The sequence below is a fragment of the Haliaeetus albicilla genome, chromosome W (assembly GCF_947461875.1).
Source record: "Haliaeetus albicilla chromosome W, bHalAlb1.1, whole genome shotgun sequence".
Lineage (NCBI taxonomy): Eukaryota > Metazoa > Chordata > Aves > Accipitriformes > Accipitridae > Haliaeetus > Haliaeetus albicilla.
The window spans coordinates 2,746,330-2,756,518 of record NC_091515.1 but is presented as its reverse complement, the minus strand read 5'-3'; the positions used below and the strand labels follow the sequence as shown (position 1 = coordinate 2,756,518).

Below are 10,189 nucleotides of genomic sequence, written 5' to 3'. Positions count from 1 at the left end.
GGAGGAGGGAGCAAATAAGATATGAAGAGTTTTGTAACAGCAGAGCTGTTCCTGAGTTTTATGTGTAGCTGATGAGCATTGATCAAAGGGAGTGAGGGTAAATCTTCCTTCTGCTGACATCCACATGAGCTTGCGAAAAAGGTTGAGAAATAAGTTTCCTACATGCTCTAAGCGTGGTGCAGTGTGTGTCGAGGATGGAGAGCCCGAGACCAAGTCTGGGCTCTAAACCCAGCCAGGAAAGGAATCCCTGATGCTAGAGGTGGTTCAGCTTTTTGTATCAACCTCTCTCCTCGTGGCCCATGGTAGGACTCTTCATCTGTCTGTGTAGAAAAAACACGATCTTCATTTGGGAGCTTTTTTTTTTTTTTAAACAGACTTTAAAAATAATTTGCTCTTACTGAATTATGTTCATTTATAAGGAAAAGATTATTAATTATTTACCTCGGGTGGTTTCATTCTAGAAATCTAATTTCTGGCGAGGTGGTAGGACTGATCCAGGTCTCACTGAAATCGGTGGTTTGGCACATAGTCACTAGAACAACTTAATGCATTTTTTATTAATAATGAAAACATATTGATTGGGATCTTGAGGTAGAATCAGTTGCAGAAATTTGATCAAAGTAACATTTTGGGGAGGGGGATGGGTACGGATGCTAAACCACAACATGTTAAATTGATCCTGCTAGTACCAGCATTTGATATTTGAAAAATGTTTGAGTTCAAAGGCGTTTAGGCGGTTAGAAAAAGTACCATTTTGTTGGACATGGTGTCTCTGCAGCCTTTCAAAATTGCCTTAATGGCCTGCAAAGGTCCTTCCCAGGACTAATTGTTGCTGGAGCTGTTTGGCTTTGGAAAAATATGAGGCAGCAGCTCAGCATCTTGCCTGGTGAAGCACCTACCTGGGGGTCACCCCAGTCCCTTTACAGCTCCAGGTCAGTCCTTTCCTCGTGTACTGGTGCTGGTTGTGGTGGGATTCGCCGCGTGTCCCCAACAGCCACTGCGCATGGAGGCTCGTGGACACCGCACCAAGCTGGGGACACTGGAGACTGATGGTGGCACCCACTCAATGGCTTGTGCACCCCCAAATTCCACGTTTTACCATCCAGTTGAGTAGGACATCGCAGTGATTGCTTTATGAACCTCAAAATGGTCATATGTATAAACACAGAGAGTTACCGCGATGCGTACAGTACTATTGAGATACCTAATTCAGATCCTTTCAGATTTAATACAACATTCATGCTATAGCGGTGAATTAATCTCACTACCCCATAACCCAGCTGCAGTGTCATCACTGGGGATTTCCTTGTTGAATTTGCAGCTTGTTCACACCTGCTTGTGAAATAAGGTGAAAGATTGCACCGAATTTCCCAACACGCTTTCATCTCCACTCTTAAAAACAAAATTTTTGCCTATAAAGATGGTTGCCTGTTGAAAAGATGTTTAATACACAGTGTCGGTAATGGTAGTTTGCTGCATCCCAATGGTTTAGATGGGGCTCTGGTTCATGGTATGCCTTGAAAGCAAACCAGGAATGGTTTGCCAATGGAAGGAAATTTAACATAGTATATTTAAACTTATTCTTTGCCATAATACAACCAACGGGAAGTCTGAAAATTACGCTGCTTGGTGCTCAGCATTAACGTTTTGCAGCTTTCATCCCCATATTTGAGCAAATCGTCTCCCTGGATGAGGGGCTGCAGCTGGTTCTGCAAGCACAAGGGGGAAGAGACTGTGCTTACAGATTGCAAATTATTTAATGATTTATTTTTTTTAAATGATATACCTTGGAGAGGCAGGGGAAGCGCTGGTGTGTAACTTGCCAGCACAGAGGCTGGTGTAGGCAGCCCGCGAGCACGTGGATTTGCTGCACCGTGGTCCACAAGTCCTGCACGGGACCGGAGCTCTCATCTCCCATCCGTAATGCTTCAAAAACTCTAGAAATGGATAATTTGCAACACACTCAGCAAATCCTGGTGTGAAGAGGCTTCAATTACATCTACCCAGGAAAAGATGACAAATATAGCTGCATTTTACTTGCTTTTCATCACTAAGATATTCTTAAGGATGTGGAAGTGGCTATAAATGACTTAATAGTGTGAGCAGGAAATTTTGGTACGGCAATATAACAATTTTTGAAAATTCCCATCATTCTTTTTTCTTACCAGAGTAGCTGCGATAGCACACGAGCAGCTTGGCAAACGCCCCACTTATTTAGCAAAAATATATTGGCATTTTTGCAATGGATACAGTATTTTGTGCACCTTTTCCCTTCTGCTTTGTATTCTAACAGTGGCCCAACCTTCTAATTTAAAAAAAAATTAAGCTTTTTCTTTTCAGCTGAATTCCTTTGGGGAGTTTGCTTTTGCTGGACGAGGTGGTGGGGAAGGGGAAAAGTTGGAGTTGGATTTGTGGGGCTTTGCACTCTTGAAGGTTGCATTTGCGGGGCCATGCGTTTCTTGGGGTTGCATTTGCAGGGCTTCCAACTTCTGGGGGTTGCATTTGTGGGATTTTGCACTTGTGGGGTTTGCATTTGTGGGCTGTGAATTTGTTGGGGTTGCATATTTGGGGTTTTGCCCTTGTGGGGTTGCACTTGCAGGACTGTGCATCTGTTGGGGTTGTGTTAGCAGGGCTTTGCGCTTATGAGGGTTGTATGACCGGAGCCGTACATTTATGAGAGTTGCAGTTGCGGGGCTATGCGTTTCTGGGGGTTGCATTTGTGGCCCTGTGCATTTGTTGGGGTTGCATTTGCACAGGTCATCCAACTTCTGGGGGTTGCATTTGTGGGGTTTTACACTTACAGGGGTTGCGTTTCTGGGGCTTCGCATCTCTGGGGCTCGCATTTTCGGCTTTTTGCACTTACAGGGGTCACGCCTGCGCATTTGCTGGGGTTGCATTTTTGGAGCTGTGCCTTTTTTTGGGGGGGGGAGGGGGGGTACCCTTGCTGTCCCAGCAGCGCTCCTCTGCCCCACCCGGCGCTGCGCCGCCGGACGCCAACCACAAAAATAAACCCCCCAACGCGCCCGCCCGCTCCGCTCTCCACCTGCCGGCGGCGCGACAAACCTCGGGGCGGCGGGCGCGCAGGCGCAGTGGCGGCGGCGCACGGCTGTAGCAGCGGCGGCGGAGCTGGGGGGGGGGGGGGGTGTCTGTTACCCGGATGTCGCGCATGCGCGCTGGCGGCTGGACGTGTCGGCGGCGGCCGCGGAGCGCGAGCGGCCGGAGTCGGCGGCAACAACAACAACAACAGCCGCCGCCGCCATCAACAACAACAAACAACAACAACCAGGAGGCGGCGGGGGTGGCCGTCACACGGCAAACGGGTGTCCCCCCCTCCTCCTGTTGAACGCCGGCCCGGCCGCAAGCCCGGGGAGGGGAGGGAGGGCGGCCGGCCGGGCGGGGAGGAGGAGGAGGAGGAGGAGGAGGAGGAGGAGAGGGGGGGGGCGGAGGCCTGGCCCGCTCCGCCGCACCGGGGCCGGCTGAGGCGAGGGGAAGGCTCCCTCCCCCCCCCCCCCCCCACCCACCGCCGCCGCCGCCACCCCCCGTCCTGTCACCGCCGCCGCCGCCGCCCCTCCTCTCCTCACCACAGCCGCAGGCCGCGCCCGGAGAGCGGCCGCTCCGCCGCCCGCGGCCCAGGTAACATCCGCTCTCGGCTCCCGCCCGACCGCCCAGGCCGCCCGCAACGCGCCCCTTCTCCTCCTCCTCCTCTTCCTCCTCCCGACCGCCTCGGGGGTGTGCCGGCTGCCGCTCCGGGGAGCCGGCGCTAAACACCCCCCCCCCCCCCCCCCAAACCTCCACCTGGGGGTTTCTCCTCCCCGGTTCTCCTTCCTCGCCTCCCCCGCCTCCCCTGAGCAAGAAAAAAAAAATTGTGTGTGTATATATATATATCTCATCCCACCCCGCCCCCAAACTTTTAGTATTATTTTTTTAAAAAATCTCGGTGCCCTTCTCTAAAGGCCCTCCAGCCGGCCTGCCCTCAAGTTAAAACTTTCCCCCGCTGCCGTTCGTGCGGACCGCTCTCTTCGTGCTCTCTTCCCGCACGCTGGAAGATGCCCTGGGTGGTTTTGTGTGAGCCGCTTGGCGTTGAGTTCTTTGAAATCTGCCATCTTATTTGCAATAACAGGGAACGGTGCTTTTAGCTGGTTTTCAGACGGCGCGGGGCTGCTCAGCACAAAGGGTGTTAATTAAAGATTATTCCTTCTTGACTTACTGCTTTTCCTTCCCATCCCCATTTCTGGGGGTGTGGGGTTTTGGGGAGGTTTGTGACTTGCTGCGTAGTTGAGTCTTAAGGTTTTACCACGGAAGGCTCGTTAATTTATGGGGTAATCTCACTGTGGGTTAGGTGTGTTATTACTTAGAGCCCAAATTGTACTACTGCAAACCAATTGTTGTCAAACACATATGGTCGGAGTAGGATCGCGGTGTCTTTTACCACCGCTTCTCAAATTATCTTGGTTAGGAATGGTGTGCCACTGTCAACAGGCAGGAGGGATTTCAGACTCTGCGATAGCTGTCATCCTTTAAATTGTAAGACTCTTGTACTGTTTTTACTTTGTTCAGTAATGGAGGTAATTCCGTGCAAGGTTGTTGAAATAGCTATACTGCCCTATAAAACCAAACCTGTTTTCGTACTCCAGCATCATGATAAGTAGGCAACTTGTCCTTCTAGCCTTCCTCTTATCTTGGCCGGATTGCTACTGGAAGGAGTTTCTTCTCACTTTGCATTCATGAACCTCTTTTGATTTGCTTGTTGCATAAGCATGCATGTTTAATATTGATATAGAAACTTTATTTCAAAGAGCTGAAGCCTAAAGAGGAGCAGTAAGCGTCTCAAACTGATTAGAATTTCTTTTTAAAGTACATGGCTCTCTACATAATGCATTCAAGCGCAGCTAACACAATAGGGATGTGAGTTTTGAGAGGTATCAACAGATTTAGTGGAGAACAAAGGTGCTGAGAGCAGATCGGTCAGTCCTGGTGAGGAGCAGCCTTTGCCGTGCTGTTGTTAAGGTCCTGCTGGAATTTTAGGACTCTGTTTTCCTATGTTGTTAACCTTGTGAAAAACTCTACTTTTGGTTGGGGCTGGAATTTTCCATGCTTGCATTGCCCAGAGGTGATTTTTTTTTTTTTTTCGTAAGCTCGAACAAATGCAGAGAACATTATCCCTGTGCAGATTACAATAAAGAACAGATGTTATCTAATACACCTATTGCTAGGGTATCGAAGCATTATGTACAAGTGAAAAATCACACCACTTCTGCCTGAACAAGGTTTGACTCTTCCTTTTATTGCTTGGTGTAGCCACAATTGTTTCCTCTGTTTTTGAGGTTTTGACAAATGACTATTTGTCCTTGTTGAAGGAAGCCTTCTGCAAGAAGGTGGGTCTTGCAGGGTACTCTGAGGAATAGTTCCGTTCGGGTTTGCTCCGTCTTCCAACAGCAAGGACTTCTACCACCACCTGCTTTCTGAACGTGGTCTCTCCTGCCATTCGCAGGGTTTCGTCCTCTCCTTAACCCCGAGTGCTAGGATGAGGAGGGGATGACCTCTTGCTCGGTAGGACACCAAGGGTGCCCTATCAGAGATGAGGGAGCGTGAGGTGCCTAGATCTCTCTTGTGGAAATAGATCTAGTTGTAGAGGAGTTTACTGCCCTTCCCACTTTCGTGGTGTAATGTGCAGTGGTCTTCCTTCTCTGACCATACAGAAGCCTGTATTGAAAACAGGATTTTTTTTCAGCTGTATGCTTTCTCAAAAATAAAAAGTAGAGAGAATGAAAAATGCAACTTTCTAGGATTTGAAACGTGCATATGTAGTCACATCAGCATAGTAGTGCTGCTACCTTTTTCATTGTGTCCTGCCCCCCACACATTCAAACCCAGGGATTTGGATGTGTCTTTTACTGTTGTATTAGGTTCTTGAACGAGATTAAAAAACCTGGAACCTTGTGCAGCAGGAATGTTTGCTCCATTCGCAGGATCAGTCTGTTGCATTTGTAAGTGCTTTTGAAAGCAGTTGAAGTGCACAGGTGGAAGCTGAGAGGAGTAAAGATGCTGAGAGCTGCAGTTGGGCACCTACATCAGATCAGTTTCTTCCACAGAGAAATGGCTGCTCTTTTTAACCGTGGATTTATGTTAAGACGAAAGGATTGCCACTCAGAGTTGTCTTAAAACTCTTCTGCAGCTCCTTTTATGCTGTCATGTGTCTTAAATTTTTGTAGCTACTGACAGTGAGATGAGCAGAATTGATACTGATGATTCAGATACACGCACAAAAATAGTATTCTGGGGAATGTTAGCTCTTACTGTACAGAACAGTGTGAGTGTAGTACCTTCTCAGTACTCTGTCTCTTGCTCTTTAATGCTAATTGGTCTTATGTCTACAAACATTTTGTTCCTGTTCACCCTTTGGGCAAGTAGATAATAGTCTAATGTGCTGGAAAGTATCTGCAGTTTAATCACTTATTCATATCTTCATCAAATCACAAGCTGCCTTTTGTTTTATTGGTTTATGGATTTTTCTTTATCATGTTTATCATAAAACTTCTACCACTGCATTATTGAACAGCAAAACTCTGTAGTAATGTTTCAGTGGTTAAAAGCTATCAAATGTATATGCTGCTTTTCTGACATCTTTGTGTTTGTCTAATTTTGGAGGCAACAGCTTATGCAAGAGCCATTCTTGTCCTTTATTTGTGTGAAATGTTCTAGCACGATGTCAATTTGTACGCTATTCTAATTAGCCAGTTCGTTAGCATTGCATTACTGCCTGGTATCAAAATGCTGGAAATCTGTGACTGGGATGGCTGTTACTGGTAAATCGTGCTCCCAGAGCATCAGTGACAGCTTCAAGCAAACAATTCTTATTTTTTCTTATATACGTTTGTCCAAAAATTACCTTCGTATCTGCAACTTGGAAATAGGTTTTTGGTCATTAGGATATTTTTTGCATTAATTCATTTCCCTCCTTGCCTCACTATATGACTCCCCAGAATTGCAGACTACATCTTTGCCTTTGACATCATATGGCTCCATAGGCCTTGATCTGGTTGTGGTCTCTGTTACTGCAATATACCTGTGTTTATTTTCTTTTTTACTTGGAGGCTTGGATGTTATGAGCCCTTTTTTTTTTTTTTTTTTTGAAGGCCATAGTGGTAATATTCACTTAAATCATGGCTTGTCACAAAGGATAATCTACCTGCAAATTTGCTGACTTGCTTAGACCCTTCTGCAGTATGCTACAATGGATAATGGCCAAGTTATCTTAAGATTCATAGTGTAGACAGAAATGATGTATTGTACCTGGTGAATGCCATTAGACACACTAACTTGCCTTGCCTTGCCTTACCGTCTTTAGCATCCCTGTACGTGTTTGTAACAGCAGCCCTTATACAGGGATATACCAGCACTAAAAATTCTCAGGCTTTTATATTTACATGCATCATAGAGCATTTTTGCATAACTGCTGCTAAAAGTCTATGTTGCTATTATTTAGAATAGAATAGTTCAGTTGGAAGGCACCTACAACGATAGTGTATTGATGATCATTTGAAATGCTCTAAGGTGACAGAGGACTGTTATCTGATCAGTTTGTAGGAAAAGATGGCAAATCTATCTTAGCCTTGCTGTTTAAAGGCTTCCTGAACCCCGAATGTGTCATTTGATACTTAGTACGTGTAAAGTCTTTTTTTTTTCTTTGATTTTAACTTTGCAGACTGGTTGGATTTCCACCACAACTGTTTATTTCAGGCTTCTCATGCATGCGGTTGCAAATCTATTCTGCATTCTTCCTTCACTTCTGATCTGTCGGTGTATGCTGCATGTTCCCCTGCCTCCCGTGTTTGGCATGTTTATCAGTCTTCCCCACCAGCATCTCTGGATGTTCAGCACCACATCTGTATTTGGAACCTCTTTTTTTTTTTCTGATCTGCAAGACTGCTTCCCTTTCTCCATCAAAAGCTTTTCAAAGGGCGATTGCTGCCCTGACACCTCCAGGAACTGTTTTTCCAGTTGTGCCAAGGCTGTGCTGTATTTTTTAACTTTTTTTTTTTCTTTAAATACAGCACTTCACAATTCTTAGCAGCTTAGTTTTTAAAACAAAGTGTTACTTGATCACTCCTAATCACACGATTTCTCATGTAATTTGTCCTGCAAATAATGAAGTCTCCAAGAGTCTCAAGTTGTCTCTTGTTTGGAAAATACCTAGTTTGCTGTGGAAACTTAACAAACACATGCTAAGAAAGTGACATGGAGGGGGTTTTGGCCTTTTGCCCATATCTTAAAGTAATTATCCAGTGGCATTTGGACTGTCACATTTTTAGACTGAGTTTCTTGGTGAATTTGATCCCTCCACAGCTGCGATTGGCTTAAACCCTACTGTAAATGAATAGGGTAGCATATCATATCAGCGTCGGGCCTGGATTAACCGTCTTGCCCAAGCTGTTGGATTGCTGATTGCCTGGATCATATTCCTTTGGGTTATGTCCCTGACTTCCAGCTCCATCCATAACCGCCTGGTTTGTCTGCGTAAGCGTATTATTTCCCTTTCTTGTTTGGGGTTGATCGTTCTCCCCAAATTGCAAAGTGTGGCTTTTGTGGGAGGAGAAGGGGAAGATAAGTGACTTGTGAGTGTTAAAAAGTATTCATTTAAGGTTGTTCTTAGCATGTAGAAAAGAATGTGAGTTCTTTTTAAGAAATCCGGATTTGTAACTTCTCGGCAAATTTCAACCGCTTTAGAGTATTGGAAGTGGGAATTGTTTGGAGGAAGGGATTTTTCATATAAGTTTCAAAATTTGCTTGGCTGAATGGCTAGGGGCACATTGACAGGGGTCTAGGTGAAGTGTTCGTATTTTTTTAGCAGCCCCTGCCCTTATGTCTCATTTGAGCTTCTGTACGACTGTAGTAATACCTCTGTAAAAGCAAGGAAATCAAGTCCATCTGTTTTTTTCTAACTATGAAAAGGAGAAGAACTTTTTTTCTTTCTAAAACCCTTGTACCTTCTTCAGACTGCGCGTGTGAGTCTGTCTACATCTGTGTGCATCTGCATGCTTTTTTGATGAAGAATTTCAAATTGAAATACACCTCAGCAACTCTCGGGCCTCACTTGAGGCCTTCCAAATGATCGTATCTCTTGAATGCCTAGTATGCTGCCTGAAGAGTTGCTGCAAATATTTGGAAGCTGTGGGTTTTGGCATGTAAAAGCACTTGTTCTTAAGCTGTGCTAGCTTATAATATTATCTTGCTGGTGCAGCTGAAGAGATACTGGCAAACAAGGTGGAATATTAATTTTCTGTTCCGTAAATGCATTGATTATCCCTTTGGGTGAGATCTCATCTGCTTTTTGTACTTTGCTCAGTTTTTTCCAGTTGATCAGCAGCACCTTGCTTCCACAAACAGGAATGTTCTCCTGGAGCTCTGAGCCAGCTTTTGCAGAAGATGCTGAACATTAAACCTGGTCTCTGTTCTGTAGTCACGCTAGGAAAATGATTGCCATTTTGAGAGAGGGAATGTAGCAGTTGATCTGAGAACAGTGGAATAGTTTGAGTTAGTATGGTACTTATTTTGCTTTCATGCTCATGAGATAAATGTAAGTGCAATGAGGGCACTAGTGTGAGAGCTCAGTCATGTTACTTCCACGTAGCTAAGTCAATAATATATTTGAATTTAGTTATATGAGGTAGCATACTGTTATAGATGCCTGTGTTTTTGGAATCTATTTCTATTGTTCAGGTAACCATTTCTGGCAGAATTATCCACAGATGTGAAAATGAGGCAAGTGGCACCAGTGTTGCATTTTTAATTTTAGACAGCTGCTTCATGTTTTGAATTTCATTGCACAGGCTAAAGAGATACATCACCCTTCAGCAAGGCAGCCGTGGGGAAGTAGGATGTATGGAAGAATTATGGTATTTGTTCAAGTCTGCATCAGTCTTGAATGAAGAGTTTCAATTAATGGTTCTGTGAGATAGCAGTGGGTTCGCTACAGATCATCAGAGGTGTTTTTAATTACCTGGCAATCTTAACTTCTTCTGTCTTTCAGATTTATCTCCTCTTTAGAGGATCTTATTCTTGTTCCAATACTTAAGACTATTGCAGAACACTAGCTGTTGTTCACTTGTTTTGTAACATACTTGTTAATACTTAGTTATTGAAATAAATTACTTTCTATAACATAATGAGATACTTCTCTATAACTTTG

At 44.9% G+C, this 10,189-nt stretch overlaps 1 protein-coding gene across 3 annotated transcripts in view; it reads left to right on the top strand.

The window, feature by feature from the left end:
* The first annotated feature begins 3,163 nt into the window (after positions 1 to 3,163).
* Positions 3,164 to 10,189, top strand: part of SMAD4 (SMAD family member 4) — a 29,422-nt gene continuing 22,396 nt past the window's right edge. For 2 of the 3 annotated variants that reach the window (XM_069775228.1, XM_069775227.1), the window contains exon 1: positions 3,164 to 3,633. The gene's annotated coding sequence lies outside the window, so the exon portion shown is untranslated. The remainder of the gene's footprint in view (positions 3,634 to 10,189) is intronic. The other variant, XM_069775229.1, reaches the window with a different exon arrangement.